Source organism: Dasypus novemcinctus, chromosome 1 (assembly GCF_030445035.2).
Source record: "Dasypus novemcinctus isolate mDasNov1 chromosome 1, mDasNov1.1.hap2, whole genome shotgun sequence".
NCBI classification, from domain to species: Eukaryota; Metazoa; Chordata; class Mammalia; order Cingulata; family Dasypodidae; genus Dasypus; species Dasypus novemcinctus.
Window position 1 is genome coordinate 12,785,545 of NC_080673.1, and position 16,544 is coordinate 12,802,088.

General features: G+C 38.9%; 1 long non-coding RNA gene across 2 annotated transcripts; it reads right to left on the reverse strand.

Annotated features, from left to right (window-relative positions):
* Nucleotides 1-5,107: 5,107 nt before the first annotated feature.
* LOC139438683 (uncharacterized) lies at nucleotides 5,108-16,322 on the reverse strand. Of its 2 annotated transcripts, none has more exons than XR_011648387.1 (3): nucleotides 16,220-16,322; nucleotides 14,942-15,035; nucleotides 5,108-10,862 (listed from the first exon to the last, which is right to left on the reverse strand). It is a non-coding gene; the product is annotated as an uncharacterized lncRNA (long non-coding RNA). The 2 variants fall into 2 exon arrangements; XR_011648386.1 differs by lacking the exon at nucleotides 5,108-10,862 and adding an exon at nucleotides 12,670-12,976.
* Nucleotides 16,323-16,544: the final 222 nt, after the last annotated feature.

Sequence of the window (16,544 nt, forward strand, 5' to 3'; positions counted from 1 at the left end):
GTCAGCATTATACCGGAAATTCTTGCCAGAGCAATTAGAATGAAAAAGAAATGAAAGGCATTAAAATTAGAAAGGGAACTAAAATTTTTCCTGTTTGCAGGTGACATGATCCTATATACAGAAAATCCTGAAATTTTCACAATAAAGCTACTAGGGTTAATAAATAAATTCAACAAAGTGGTGGGTTACAAGATCAACATGCAAAAATCAACAGTGTTTCTCTATATGAGTAATGAACAATTGGAAGAGGAAATCAATTAAATAGTTCCATTTATAATAGCAATTAGGAGAACCAAATATCTAGGGATAAATCTAACTGAGGATATAGGGGATTTGTATGTAGAAAATTGCAAACATTGCTGAAAGAATTCAAAGAAGACATAAATAAATGGAAGGACATTCCATGTTTACATATTGGAAGGCCAAATATTGTTAAGAAGTCAATTCTTTCCAAAGAGGTTTACAAATTCAACACAATTCCAATAAAAATTCCAACAGCCTTGTTTACAGAAATGGAAAAGCCAATCATTAAATTTATAGGAAAGGGTAAGGAGTCCCAAATAGCCAAAGCCATTGTGAAAAAGAACAATGAAGTTGGAGACTCACACTTCCTGACTTTTAAACTTATTAAAAGGCAACAGTGATCAAAACAGCATGGTGCTTGCACAAAGACAGAAATATAGACCAATGGAATCAATCAGAGTTCAGAAATAGACTTTCATATTTATGACCAACTGGCTTTTGACAGGGGTGCCACATACATTCGTAGGGAAAGAATAGTCTCTTCAACAAATGCTCTGAGGAAACTGAAAATCTGTAAGCAAAAGAATGAGGGTGGATCCCAACCATGCACTATATACAAAAATTAACTTGAAATGGATTAAAGATCTAACTATAGCAAGCAAAACTATAAAACTACTGGAAGAAAACCTAGCTAAGCATTTTCAGGGCCTTGTTTCAGACAAATGTTTTTTAGACTTTACAACAAAATCATGAGCAAAAAAAGAAAAAAATAGATTAATGTACTTCATTAAAATACAATACTTTTGTGCATCAAAGTACTTTATCATGAAAGTAAACAAACAACCTCAATATCTGGAAACCACTATCCAATATAGGTTCAATCTCCAGAACACATAAAGAAATCCTACAACTCAACAACAAAAAACAAGCAGTCCAATTTTAAAATGGGCAAGTCTTGAGCAGACATTTCTTAAAAGAAGGTATACAAATGGCCAAGAAGTACATGAAAAGAGTTCGACGTTATTAACCATTAGGGAAGTGCAAATCAAAATAATAAGAGATACCATTTCACACCCATCCACTTAGAATGGCTGCTATATAAAAATGGAAAATAACAAGTTGAGGAGGATATGTAGAAATAGGAGCATTCATTTATTTTTAGTGAGACTGTAAAAAGGAATAGCCACTGCTGTGGAAAAGTTTGGTGATTCCTCAGAAAGTTCAGTATAGTATTACTATATGACTTGAAAATCCCACTTCTAGGTATATACCCAACAAAGATGAGAGCAGGGACTCTGACGGATATTTGCACACTGATGTTCATAGTAGCATTATTCATAATTGCCAAAATATAGAAGCAACCCAAGTGTCCATCAGTAGATGAATGGATAAACAAAATTAATGGTATAAACATATGTATTCATCAGCCAAAGGGGTGCTGATACAAAATACCAGAAATTGGTTGGTTTTTACAAAGGGTATTTATTTGGGGTAGTAGCTGGCAGATACCGGGCCATAAAGCATAAGTTACTTCCCTCACCAAAGTCTATTTCCACGTGTTGGAGCAAGATGGCTGCCGAAGTCTGCCAGGGTTCAAGCTTCCTGGGCTCCTCCCTTCCTCAGGCTTCTTTTTCCTGGGGTCAGTGTTCCTCTCTTTCTGGGGCTTACTTCTGTTTCCTCTGTGAGCTTACTTTCCAGGGCTCCAGCTAAGGCTTCAGCATCAAACTCCAACATCAAAGACCCCCAACTCTGTCCTTTGCCAGGCCTTTTATCTGGGAGTCCCCACCCACAAAGGCATGGGTACTCAATGCCCTACTGACACAATAGGTTAACTTGATTAAGTAATCAAATAAACCTCTGAATTCAATATAATCTCATATGCCCAGAGGAAAAGATCAGTTTACCAACATAATCCAATATTTCTTTTTGGAATTCATCAATAATATCAAACTGCTACAACATACAATGGAATATTTTCTAGCCATGAAAAAGAATGAAGCCCTGATACACTTGACCACATGAATGAGTCTCGAAGACACCTCATTGAGTGAAATAAGCCAGACACAAAAGGACAAATATTGTATGAGCTCACTGACATGAAATAATTAGAATATATAAATTCATAAAGTTAGAAACTATAATACAGGTTTTTGAGAGGCCAAGGTTGAGATAGACAGAGGACGAGAAGTTAAATTTTAATTGGTACAAAGTTTCTCCATTTGGGGTGATGGAAAAGTTTTGGAAATGGATGGTGGTAATGGTAGCACAAAACTGTGAATGCAATTAACTCCGTTGGATTATATTCTGAATGTGGTTGAAAGAGGAAATTTTAGTTTGTATACATGTTTCTATAATAAAAATTAAAAAACAAAAAAGGCATAGGACTGTACAAGGTTGTTAACCCTAATGAAAACTATGGACTACAGTTAATAGTACAATTATAATAATATTCTCTAATCAATGATATATACTCAAGGGACTTGAATCTCTGGATTGGCCATGTGCAAGCTTGGCCCTGAGCCTCAGCAGAGTTTTAACTCCTACTCTCTTGTTCGTTGGTCTCACCCAAGTCAGCTAACAGGGAGGTGAAGATGGTCAACCACCACACCAGGGAATCAAGAGTGCCTACAACTGTAAGCAGAAGAATTGCATCCATCATCCATGTGGAATCTAAGCCCCTCTTGATCTAGAAGTGGGGTGGACATCACCATCCCAGGGTCCACAGAATGGAGGAATAAAATATGGATTAGATTGGACTTACTGATATTCTACTATAAAACTATTGTGACTAGGAATAGAAGAAATTGTAGCACTGAGGTGGAGAAAGTGGTCACAGTAGTTGCTGAGGGCAGAAGAGATGTGATATGGGGGCATTTTTGGTATCTTGAGTTGTCCTTAATTATATTGCAGGGTCAGATGCTGGACTTTATATATCCTGCCATAACCCACTGAATGTACTGGGGGAGAGTGTGAACTACAGGGTAAACTATTATCCATGTGGTGCAGCAGTGCTCCAAATGTGTTCACTGAGTGCGATGAGTGTGCCACAATGATGGGGGAGGTTGTTGGTGTGGAAGGAGTGGAACGGGGAAGTGAGGGGTATATGGGAACCTCTTATGCTTTTTAATATAACATTTTTTTGAGATGTATATATCTTCAAAAAAATACAATTTACAAAATTGATGGAGGTGGGGGGTGGGGAATGGGTTATATGGGAAGTCATTATGTTTTTTAATGTAATGTTCTTTGTGATCTATTAACTTTAATAAAAAAATAAAAATTTAAAATTTAAAATTAAAAAAAAATACCATGCTAATGCAAAGTGTTAATAATGGTGGAAGTGTATGGAACTCTGCAATTTATGCATGATTTTTCTGTAAACCTACAAATTCTCTAATAAAAAATTGTAAAAATAGCTCTATAAGCACCAATAATTTCAAAAGCCTGTAAAATTAATAATTGAGAAGTATTTGCTTATATTGATCCTTCTGAACTTGTGGCAGATACTGTACTTTGGTTCATTTAGCACCCACATTAGTGTAATTCTTGAACTATCAAGGTAAGAAAGCTAAAAACAACATTGTCTAGATATTTTTGCAATTAAGGTTTTGTATTTGACCTGTCTTCAGCTAAGCAGGCATACCTGCATGAGTCCTGGAGATATCAGAGAGCAACGGGGGTGAGGCCACATAGTAGGGAGACTGGCTCATGATGGTAAAGGTCTGGATCTTCTGGGGAAGCTGAGGCAGATATTTGAGCATCTGGTTCCAAAATACATGGTTGTTGACTGGCAGGGAGGGAGAGCTGTGCTCTTCTACTAAACAGTGCCATAGTATGGTTAGACATTTCTCATTTCTGATCTGTTCCTGGTTCCAAGACCACAGCACTGACTTTTACAGAGATAACATGTTCAACTAAATCCTTTTCTGCTTAAATTAGCTAGAATAGGTTCTAAAGTCTGTCAGAGAACCATAAAAAATATAGTTATAACTTCACCAAGCATCATAATTAGTGGAGGAATATAAAACTTAGCCGCTTCTAAATTTAGATGTCTTAGTTTGCCAGGGCTGCTATGACAAATATGATACAGTGCATTGGCTTAGACAACAGGAATTTATTGTCTCATGGTTTTGGAGTCTAGTAATCTAACATCAAAATATTGGCAGCGATGCTTTCTCCCTAAGTCTGAGCATCCCAGCAAACTTCCAACACATGGTGATCTCTCCCTCTTCTTGTATTTGATCCTTTCGTTTCTTCTGTCTTTTTTCTGACATTTGGTTTCTACTGGTCAACTGCACCTGCATTTCCTTTGCTGATAAAGACTCCAGTATGAATTAAAGTTTGCCCTGATTCTAGTTGGCCTCCTCTACATAAAATCTTTAAAAATGCTATTCATGAAGAAGTCCATCCCCTGACTCACCTTAACATATTTAATGATACTGTCTACAAATGGGTTCACACCCACAGGAATGTGGGTGAAGACTTAAACATGTCTTTTGTGAGGTCCATGTTACATTCCCCAATAGATGTCTATTAAGTAATCTTTAAAAACTGTGCTGTTATGGTTTTCAAGGAGTATGATGTGTGCAACCCACTGTCAAATATTAAGGAAATAGATACATAGATGATGGCTGACAGTTGAATATACAGAATGATATCACAAATATCGCAAAATGTTAAAATTGATGGATTTAATTATCTGGGGAGGTGGGGTTCTCTGTATGGGTTTTGTATTATTATTGCAGATGTCCTATAAATTCAAAATTACTTCAAAATTAAATGTTTAAAGGAAAAAATAAAAGCAGATAAAAACATCTTAATGGAAAAAAACTGCATAATGGAAAAAGGAAAAAGTATATATGTATAGCTTGTATCGCAATGTCATTTATTTAAATTAGAAATTCATATATACCCACCCAAGCAAGAAGACAATTTCATTATAACAAATATCAGTACCGTAGATCAAACATGTTCCCAATTGAAGCAGGGAGGGAATTACAGAGAAAATGACTTAAAAAAAGATTTTTAAAATTGAATATATAGATGAGAGAGAAAGAGAGAAGGTTTCAATTACTTTAGCACCATTCAGATCTCTCAGCCTTACGTATCTGGGGACTTTGGGCCACTTAGTGCAGCCCCAGCTGCTGCTGGATCATCTAACTACATGAACTTCTGACCAAGTACAGCCCAATTGTTCCTTACCTCATGCCCATTTCACCTTTCACCTCCTGCTCAGGAACTTCCCTGTTGACACATGGCCCTAGTTTCTTGGCTGCAATCACAAATACCACAAAATGGATTGGCTTAAACAATGGGAATTTCTTGGCTCACAGTTTTGAGACTAGGAGAACTATAAAATCAAGGTGTCAGCAAGGCTTTGCTTTCTTCCAGAAGCCAGTTGCACTCTTGAGCTGGCTGCCAGCCTCCTTGGATTCTCAGCTTTTCCATCCCACGGCAATGTACATCTTCTCTTTTCTCTTCTGTGTTTCCTCGACTTCCAGCTTTTTGCTTGTCCTAATTGTTTTGCCTTCTGAATGCCCAACTGCATTCATTTGGGCCATATCTTAACAAAAATAGCATCTTTAAAAGCTTCTATTAAGTATGGGTTCATAGGAATGGGTTAAAGAATGGATTAAGAGTACGAATATGTCTTTCTCTAGGTTACAGAATTCAATCTACCACACACAAAGCTCTACAAAATGTTACAAAGCCCAAACAAGGGTTTTAGCACAAGAAGTAAACCTTTGGCCAATGGGAAATGGAAGCGAGTGGATCAGTTCTCTTCCTTTCTTCCATTATTGGACTATCCTTTCAAGCAATCCTTTACACAGCCTCTTTGAAGACATATTCTGTAAGATCAAACAATCCGGTTTGTTTGCCACCTCATATTGGTTCTTCCTCCTCCCTGCCTCACTCCCGTTTACCTTCACTTTTGCTCCCCATGGCTGCATTTCCTAATAACATTGTGGAGTAAAGGCTTTTACTCAGAGCCTGTTTTCTGTGGACCTGGCTGAGAGAGGTAGACAAATGAAGACTTGTGTAGCCTACCCCCTAATCACAATAAAAACCCAGGCCAGTCTCCTTTCTTTACTCTCTCAGGCCATTTAGGACCTGCTTGAGGGGCTTGTTCTGCTCTCCCTAGAGACCCCGATTGTGTAAACAATAAGACTTTTCATTCCCTCTTGGTTCAGGTGTGGCATCATCAGTCTTGACATTGGAACTAAATATTGGACTGGGTCTACCCAGCCTCTTCAATGTGACCAAACAATGAGTGAGTTTATTTATGTTAAATACAACGTAATTATACAAAAAGCATAGTATTCCTTTGCACCAACAACTACAAATAGGTGACGTAGTGGAAAGATAAAAACAAGAACAAAACAAAATCCTAGGAATTAAATTTTAAAGAATGCATAAGATATTTGCAGTAAATACTAAATTTTCAAAAAATATATAAAAGACCACAATAAATGGAAAAGTGTACTCTGTTTGGTATCATTGCACTGTCTAATCCAATAGGTGAAATTCACACAGAATAAAATGGGATGACATTTCCTAGAGTTAAGCATGAGTCCTTATCACATTCATAGATGGGGTTAAAGATGTTAATTCTCAACAATTTGTAAATGTAATGCAATTCAAAAAAAAATCCCTAGAGTCTTTTGAAGAAGAACATAATGAAATGATTCAAAATTTTGTGAGACAATAAAAATACAAATAAAAGTCTGTATAAAGATAGTCCATTGACATTATAATTAAAATAGCATAATAATAACATGTGGTCAAGATAGAGTAATAATGAGCAGATTTAACTTCTTGCCTCACACAGCTAAGAAGAAGACAAAGTATATGAAATAATGGATTTTAGGACACCAGACAACAAATAACTGTGATACTGAAAGTCAGAAAACAAACTAGGTGAACACTGAAATGGGTCTGCTCCTGCTTTCATCCTAAGAGAGTTTACAGCCCATGGCACAAGGAGAGGACCCTGGCCCAGCAGGGCTAACGAGTTGGACCTGGGAGTCCAGGAGGCCAAGAAAGCTAGTTTTTAAGGACAGAATACTAAAGAAGGGAAAACTTGTACTAAGAGAAATCTGGAATTCTGCAGAGGGTCCCCCTTAAGTATTCAGCTGAGTACTGATCAACTTTTGCATATGAGGAAACTACCCAAATCCAGGGAAACAAACATTCAGCAAAATTAGAGGTAGCAATACCCAGAGCTCACGCAGGACTGGGAATGGTGCCTGTTCACACCAGTCAGACTGAAAATTTCATAATTCAAAGGACAGTGCACAGAGTAATCAGAAGAGTCTTATCTCAGTAGCAGGAAATAATTAGCCCTAGAAAAAGCACTTCTCCAGTTCTACCTAACAATTCCTAGAAGTAAGAACCAAACAGATCAGTATATGGTAACTTAAGCACATCCCAGAACAAGGATTAAAAAGTACTTACACAAATACAAAACTCTCCACCAAGCAAAAAAGGTAAGATTCACAAATGCCTATCATTCAATAAAAGAATTACCAGGCAATAAAAGAATAAACAGCAACCATCATCAGGAGAAAATCAATCAAACAGGCCCTAAGTGACACAGGTGGTATACTTAGTAGACAAGGAAATAATGGCCAAACAATCTTCATATTTGTTAAAAGTTTCAATGAACCTGAAGGTCAAGAAATTTGATAAAAACTACACCTAAGCACATCGTAATTACAAGTGGCCACAGTGAAAAGGCCAGCTACATACAGAGGAATAAAGATAGCGAGAGCAGCATGTTTCTTGTTAGAAAATATCTGTGATAGTTTGAACCTACATGGACCCCAGAAAAATATGTTCTTAAGACCAATCCATTTCCTTGGCATAAACCTATTGTATTTAGGACCTTTGGATTAGGTTACTTCAGTTAAGGAATGGCCCAGGGTGGGTCTAAATCCTCTTACCAAAGTCTTTTATAAGAGAATATAATTCAGAAAGAGAAGAGAAAAAGCCATGAAGGTCAGAAGCTGAAAGCAATGAAACCAAGAAAAGAAGGGAGAGACCAGCAGACGCTGCCATGTGGCTTGCAATGTAGAAAAGGAATCAAAGATTGTCAGCAGCTAGCCTTCAGGGAGAAAGCATCAACTAATGATGCCTTGGTTTAGATATTTTCATGGCCTCAGAACTGTAAGCTTCTAAGCAGCTACATCCCCGCTCTAAAAGCCAACCCACCTCTGGTATATTGCCTTCAGCAGCTTCTCAACCTAAAATACTATCCAAGACAAAAGGCAGTGGCAAAACGTCCTTAAAGTTGGGGGGAGGGATTTGGGAAGGGCTGTCAAACTAGACTTCTTTTACCAGAGAAAATATCTTTCAAAAACACCATGTGTTTTGTGTGATCTATGTATCTTTAAAAAAAAAAAAAAAAAAGATATAAAATATGTATTCTCCTATAGTCTGCAAAGATTTAAATCTCTGCTCAAACATTATAAATTCAAGCTAGAAACCTATAATTGATGGGTGATTGTGAAATAATAAAATACGTTCACTCTGTGTCCCAACAACAACAAAAAACACCATGTGGAATTGACCCCTCAATATAGATTAAGTGTTCCATAATTGATTGAAGGAATGAATCCTAATATTTAAGAATTAAATTATATTAAGTTCTGTGGAATTTGGGGTGAGGATTATTGGGGAGAATCAATAACACCACTCTTCACTATCAGAATTCTAAACCAAGACCAGACAAAAGAATCAGTAGGTAGAGAGCCTAAACACTCCCTATGACACTGATCCTGAGTGATCCCAGAGAATGTGGGTTAGATCTGGGGAAGAACTCTTTTTCATACAAAGTCACAGAACTACATTTAAGCCATCGGTCACCATCAATATCTGACCACTGCAACCAAAATGTAAACAAGGACTTTTCCACAAATCTTACATGATGGAGAGCAATCAAGAGCCATACCTTAAACTTTAGCCTATATAAGAATTGTTTTTAGAGCTTTTAAGAAAACTGAATCCTTGCCCAAACCCAGATATTCTGATTCAACAGGTCTGTGACGGGGTCCCAAAATTTACATTGCTATTAAGTTGTAGCAATGCTGATGCTGCCTTCCAGCAAAACCCATTCTAAGTAGCAGTGATCCAGAAAATATGCTCTCTGCAAGCAGGTGTGATCCTAAGAGGAGGAGCAAGTAATAGGGAAAACTGCACATGTCTTCCAAACTCTTCTATCAAGAGTTTGGTAGGAGAAGTGAGTGAGTTCAGGAAGACTGGCCAGAAGTGTTATGCTAATGGAGCTCCTTCTTCATGAAAGAGAACAGCAAAATTTGGAAAGAGGTGTTCCTTGACATTATCCAGATTTCTGTTCTCTTAATCCTTTGGGGCTTCACTATTAAGCTGAAGATCAAGCTGAAACATGGCTAGGGCTCTCACGGAAAGAGAGAAGCTATCCATCAGGACAATTCTATTCCCACCTTCATCAGCTGGCCCTTCTGATACCACCACTGCTCTTCTGGATATCCTCAGAAGCCTCTAGTAGGAAGCCTACATCTTGCCCAATGAAGACTCTGAAATTGTTGGAGAACAATGTTAATTAAATTCATCACAAATCTAATCTATTCCCCAAGCCAAAGGTCACTCCCTCTTCTTTGCCTTAACCCAAAGTATGTCCAGTCACATCACCCAATGTAGCCTATCAGAAAATGTGACTCAGGAAGTGGATTTGGCTCAACTAATAGAGCATCCGCCTACCACATGGGAGGTCCAGGGTTCAAACCCAGGGCCTCCTGACCCACATGGTGAGCTGGCCCACTCACAGTGCTGATGCACGCAAGGAGTGCCGTGCCACGCAGGGGCGTCCCCCACATAGGGGAGCCCCATGCCCAAGAAGTGTGCCCCATAAGGAGAGCCGCCCCAAATGAAAAAAGTGCAGCCTGTCCAGGAGTGGTGCCACACACACAGAGAGCTGACACAACAAAAAGAGACACAGATTCCCAGTGCTCCTGGCAAGAATGCAAGCAGACACAGAAGAGCATACAGCAAATGGACACAGAGAGCAGACAACGGGGGGGGGGGGGGGGGGGAAGGGGAGAGAAATAAAATTTAAAAATAATAATAAATCTATCTTTAAAAAAAAATAAAAAATGACACACCATCTCACTTTATCTGGGACTGAAGGGGGTTTTTAAGAGGCAGAAATTTCAGTGTTAAAACCACAACAGTCACAGACAAGCTGGAACAAGTTGGTTACTTCAGCAATGGAATGACAACAATAATATGAAAATGCCACCAATTTCAGTAGAAACTCCAATTATCAAGTTTCCAGGAAGAAATTTAAATCAAAAGTGAAATTACTTTTCAAGATACACAGGAAGTACATACAGAAAAAAAAAAAAAAAGTCTGGAATTACTTTTTGCTTACTTTATGAGTAAAAGTTTAAGAAAATTAAAATCCAAAATTCCTCTCTCCCAATATTTCATTCTACTCTGTCTCAACCAGAGGAATTCTCAGTGAAGTTGTCATGTCTTCTGCAAATAGAACCTGGGGATCCTCTCCCTGGAATTAATATGATTCCTTCAGGGGTTCAGAAGTTGTAGGATTAATTCCGTTCCAAGACCCTCTTGAGATTCACCTGTAAAGAATCCAAAGCTTCTTTGATTATCCATGAGATTATTCAGAGCCATAGCCTCACACCCATAACATTTAGCAAAGGAAATAATCTCCAGACCCTGAATCAATTCTCCAAAGCAATTCATATTCCCAGAACCCAGGAAGGTTTCCTGGTAAGCATCATAGTAGAATCCGGCACCCACCTTAGGCGAGGACTGTGGCTAAGACCTCTGTGTGAGCTCTGCCTGAGGCGGGTATGTGGAGAAAATGTCAATAGTTTTAACTGTGCGAGGAGGCCAGTCATTCTACTTCCGCTTGCCCAGAACTTTAACTCTATTGGGAGGAATCTACGAGCAAGGGGCAAATTTTGACAATCTCCGTTTACCATTTCTGGGTAATCCTCCCTCTCCGAGGGAAGGCACGGCCACCTTCTTGGAAAGTTCAGGAGTTTGCAAAGGAGACAGTGAGAGACCAAGTCTTATTTGGGTGTCTTTCTTTTCCAGTCATTACATTAAAATTTGCTTCATTTCCATTTCCCCTGAGTCCAGGGTTTTGGGCATCCTCATGATCTCAGCAGCCACCCTCTTGTGTTGCAATGTTCTTCAATCCCAGACCACAGCGGCTGTCTCCACAGTCTCTGGCTGTTATTGCTTAGGTCTCACAAACCTGCTTAGGGGTGATAACTCCCTCACCTGTAATTCACCATCTATACTTAATTTGAGAGCACACAGTGGGGCCCCACGCTCGAGCCACTGTGTAGCCGCTTCCTTGACTCTGCATGCAGAGCGGATTTTGTTACAGCAATCTGGCCCTGCTTACCTACGCCTGGCACTACAATTAAAACAAACCTCATTAAGGCTGTGCTCCAGGAGGATCTGGCTTCTGCAGCCCTGTCTCCACAAAAACAGCCATTCTCCTGTGGACAAAGCTGTCAGAAGCTGGAGTCACCTGCCAAGGTCAAAATCTCACATGGCCTAAGATTTAAAACCATCCACCCGAGCTGTGGTGACAACAAGCCCAGCACAGGACTGCAGAAACGAATTTGCACAGCACGAAAGGCACTGCTTTCAAGGCAAAACACTCTAGTCCTGGCCAACGTCAAGGGAACTTTGTCCCCTGATTTCCTTCCATCACTTCTCAAGGTCTCCTGCCCAAAATGATTATCTTATCAGTTTCCTGAATTGAATATACCATTGGAAAACCGGCAAGTTCACTCATAGTACCTGTCACTGGGAAACTTACTGCTTAGAGAAGCAGTACAGAACCTAGAAAGAAAGAATATAAAAATACTTTTGTGACCTCAAGTGGAGAGGCTTTCTTAAAAAGTACCCCAGGCTGCTGCCTGTGAGAAGAGGATTTAAAGAGAAACAAGCACACGAAAAACACTGAAGGGAGTGCATCCTGATGAAATATTTTGTTAGGATAACAATAAGGTTGTTAAGTATTTGAAAACTGTGGACTTACATTCAGCTTTCTGGGAGGAATTTTACATATTTAAACATTTTTCAGTTTATTGACCAAATAGTTCAAAGCATAAAAGAATAGAGATATCTAACTTATTGATTAGAAAACGAGAATCTGTGTTCAGTGGGACATAATTCACTTAACTTAGGGTGAGTGTCAAGAAATGGAAAGAAAGGGAAGATAATCCGGGGGCAGAAGGCTGGTCTGACAAATCCCATTTCTCTGAGATGAATAATGACAGGGGTCATCAACAAGATACCAAATGACCAGGAGTCGATGGAGCAGACAGCGATTCACACAAGTCAGTAAGAATGAAAAAATGTCAGAACTGGAAAAAGGAATACTGCCATCTTTGGGGTTTGGGGAAAGAAGTAATTTCTGTCTTAGTTTGTCAGGGTTTCTATGACAAATACCACAAACTGGTCAGCTTAAACCACAAGAATTTATTGCCTCACAGTGTCAGAGGCTAGAAGTCCAAAATCAAGTTGTCAGCAGGATCAGGCTTCCTCGAAATCTGTAGCATTCTGGGGGGTGGCTTGCTGGCGATAAATTCCCACCTGTATCCCATGGGCATCTGTCCTCCGTCTCATCCTCTGACACGGGCACGTGATTCAATCCACCACAACCGCACTGCAATATTTCATCAGTGACAGAGTTCCTGAGTTGATAGTTCTAAAGGTAGAAAATGTATTTGTCTCTCGAAATTTTAAGCCAATTTTATAGAGTTGGTTTTCTAAAGGGCTCTCCTACTGTAAATGAGTAGCTTTGTACGGGGAAGCTTTATAACATCAAGGCAGGGCCCATATGCATGAACATTCTTCAGCTGTCCATGAGGCAGATTCTCCCTGGAATTTATTTGTGTGTGAGATTTGATCTTTTTTCCTTTTTAAGGGTCCCTTGTGTCAGCACTCTCTCTTGCCTAATCCTATTTCCCCCTCCTCCCAGTTATTGCCTTTCTAGAATATTTATTGTATTACCTTTAATCCACTTTCCATGTGAGATAAAAATGCTTACAAGACAAACAACAACAAACATACAGGGTCTAAAGCCATCCAAATCAGGACATTCACTAGTCTTAGATGACGCCTGTCTAGTCTGTCTAGATCTTGTACATATGGCAAGTGATCTCCGAAGCACAGCAAGAGGAAATGAAAAAAATTAAAATCAAACTTCAGTTCTGAAAACTTCATGGATGTACAGCTGTTAAGGGTTTAAAGTGTCTGCCAACTAAGCATTTTTTTTCAGCTATTTGATCCCATGTATTAAGATCTAAAATATATTTTATTTCCCACTGCCAAGAAAAAAAGAGTTTTTCCCTGCTTATTCTATGCTGAGAGTTTTCTCAAGATTAAACCTCTCTAGAATATAATATTGAATTAAAAAGACAAGATGCAGAATGAAATATACATCACAATACCTCCTTTGAAAATTTTTAATTCTACAAACAGTAATTTTTGGCTATGGATACAAATTAGTAACAGTGTTAAAAGTTAAACATGAAGAATATTACCTTCAGAATAATTATGTCTGGTGAGGGCCCACTGAAAATATAATTGGGGAGGATGCAAGGGAGCCCTCATCTAATTAGTGAAATGTTTTTTAAAAGATAGATTTGATGGGAAACGGACTTGGCCAATGGATAGGGCATCCGCCTACCACATGGGAGGTCCGTGGTTCAAACCCCGGGGCCTCCTTGACCCGTGTGCAGCTGGCCCATGTGCAGTGCTGATGAGCGCAAGGAGTGTCCTGCCACGCAGGGGTGTCCCCACATAGGGGAGCCCCACGTGCAAGGAGTGCACCCCGTAAGGATAGTTGCCCAGCAGGAAAGAAAGTGCAGCCTGCCCAGGAATGGCGCTGCACACACAGAGAGCTAACACAGCAAGATGACGCAACAAAAAGAGACACAGATTCCTGTGCTGCTGACAACAACAGAAGCGGACAGAGAAGAACACACAGCAGATAGACACAGAGAACAGACAACTGGGGTGGGGGGGAGAAATAAATAAAATAAATAATAAATCTTTAAAAATAAAAAAAAATTTAAATAAAAGAGATTTGAAACAAATAAGAGGCTAATAATTGTTAAATATGGTGGTAAATATATGCATGTTCATTATACACTCTAATTTTCTGTGTATATCTTGAATAAGAAAATGTGTTATTGTTGAAATTCTAACAATAATCCTGTTGAACTTTAATTGTAATGAAGCAAAGCAGGATGCTAAATTGGGCATATTTGATGATATAAACCATGTAAAATAGCGATGGTACACTGGCCGCCCACAGGCTGATAAGGACCTCTGTCTTGTTTTGTTTGGCTGAGACATAAAGTCAGTGTTTTTTAAAAAATGTGAAGACATTGCCAATATTTAAAAATTGGGAGATAGCATATAAAATCCTGCTTCCTGGCTTCTCTTGCAAAATGAAAGGATGACAGCGCGCAGCCACGGTGCCACAGCGTAGAGCCGGGTGAACCCGAGTGGCCTCTGCCTCCTTTGGATGGGGCCAGCAGCCGCTACTCACAGCACCGCCAGCTCGGAAACTGCTCAGCACTGTGTAAAACTGCTCAAAGAGTTAACCCCCACACATCCTTCTAAGCCGCTATTTCAGCCCTCAGCTAGCCGTCCAGCCTCTGACCTGTTTCAGCTCATACCACAGGAAAGCACCGTCACAGTTCCTCAAGCACATCCCATCTTTTAACATCCAGCACCTTTTTCCAAGGCCAGTCTTTCTGCAGAAACAAAACGAAATAAAGCAAAAAGTCCTTCCTTCTATTTCTACGTTTCAAGCAAACATTCACTTTTCAAATCTCTTACTTATAAATTCAAAATGTAAATCCTCTGTGAAGCTTTCCGACCTCCTCTGATCGTCTCTTGTAATACTAACCTCTGGGCACACACATCATGTTTTCATGCGTTACTACTATACAGTGGAGAGGAAAGATCTTACCCAGGGCTACAATAAAGCAGGCAATCAGAAATGTTTTGAGTGAAAGTCAACGGATTAACACACTGCATTTAAAAGGCATAGCCAACTAAGTTTAATCTATACTTTCCTTCCTAAAATATATCATGAAAATTTATTTTTTATTAAGCCAAAATAATATAAATTTGTTTCTTTCTGATATGAAAGCAGGAAATGTAAAAAAAAAAAAATCACAGTCAAGTGAACATGCAAATATTCTGTAGTATGTTTTCTAGATAAATGAAATTTATTCCTTATACTTGCATTTTCATGCTAGTGAGAGATACCTGTTCTACATTCTCCAAATCCTCTTAACAGCTATAATTTTATGAAGGTAGTTAGATGATTTCTTATTGATCATGTCAGGTGAGTTTTAAGAATTCTCTCAAGTGAAACACACAGCAATATGTAGTCCAACACCTATAGATTTTACCAAATCACTTTTGGATGCAATTGAAAGGATTGATTTCTGTACATTTCCCTGCCTTGAGGCAGTTTCTCTTGATTGTCCTTCATGGAAATTAAAAAATGCTGTTTTACTCTCCCTAAACTCAAAGACACTGACATGAGTTTCCTCTCTAAACAACAGTAATGCTTGGTATCTCTATTGACTCCTCTTAAACAGCTGAATGTGTTCGAGTTTTCTCAAGGCACACTTTACGGAGAATTTCTCTGTTTAGCAATGTGAACAATAAGGGACAACATGGAGGTAAAAGATGTTAAGAACTCTAAGGTTATATTTGACCCCACAGGAATAATGGTATTCTTCCTTCCCGACCATATCATCAGAAACTTGAGAGACCTATGTTCTATCTTTAAATTTAAATTAAGACTGTAACAATTTTAACCTAAGCCAACTTCATAACCATTGCTTAATATCTGGCAATTATACCAAAAATGATGAAAAAGTAATTAAATAGAAACCTTACTTACTTCTCCCTGACTGCCTACCTGCATAAAGACATCTTCAGAGCATTTTGCAGCTCCCTGTAGTTTATCATAAAAACAGCCTTACTGGAACACACAGACGTCTTGGTAATGAACATTCTGTTTTGAAAGTGGATTCCAAAATGTTATAAAAATAGCAGGCAAGAAGAAGGCCATGCATGACCTCCAAAGCCAAAGATTATCACTCTGTGGGTCAGAAGCACTAAAAATAGCATCGATGGTGCACAAACCAGAGAATGGTCCCTGGCAATCATCCCAGGGTAAAACTCTCTACCACTACCATAGTCAAAACATAGAGTAACTCAAAACTTGAATCCTGTGTTATTGA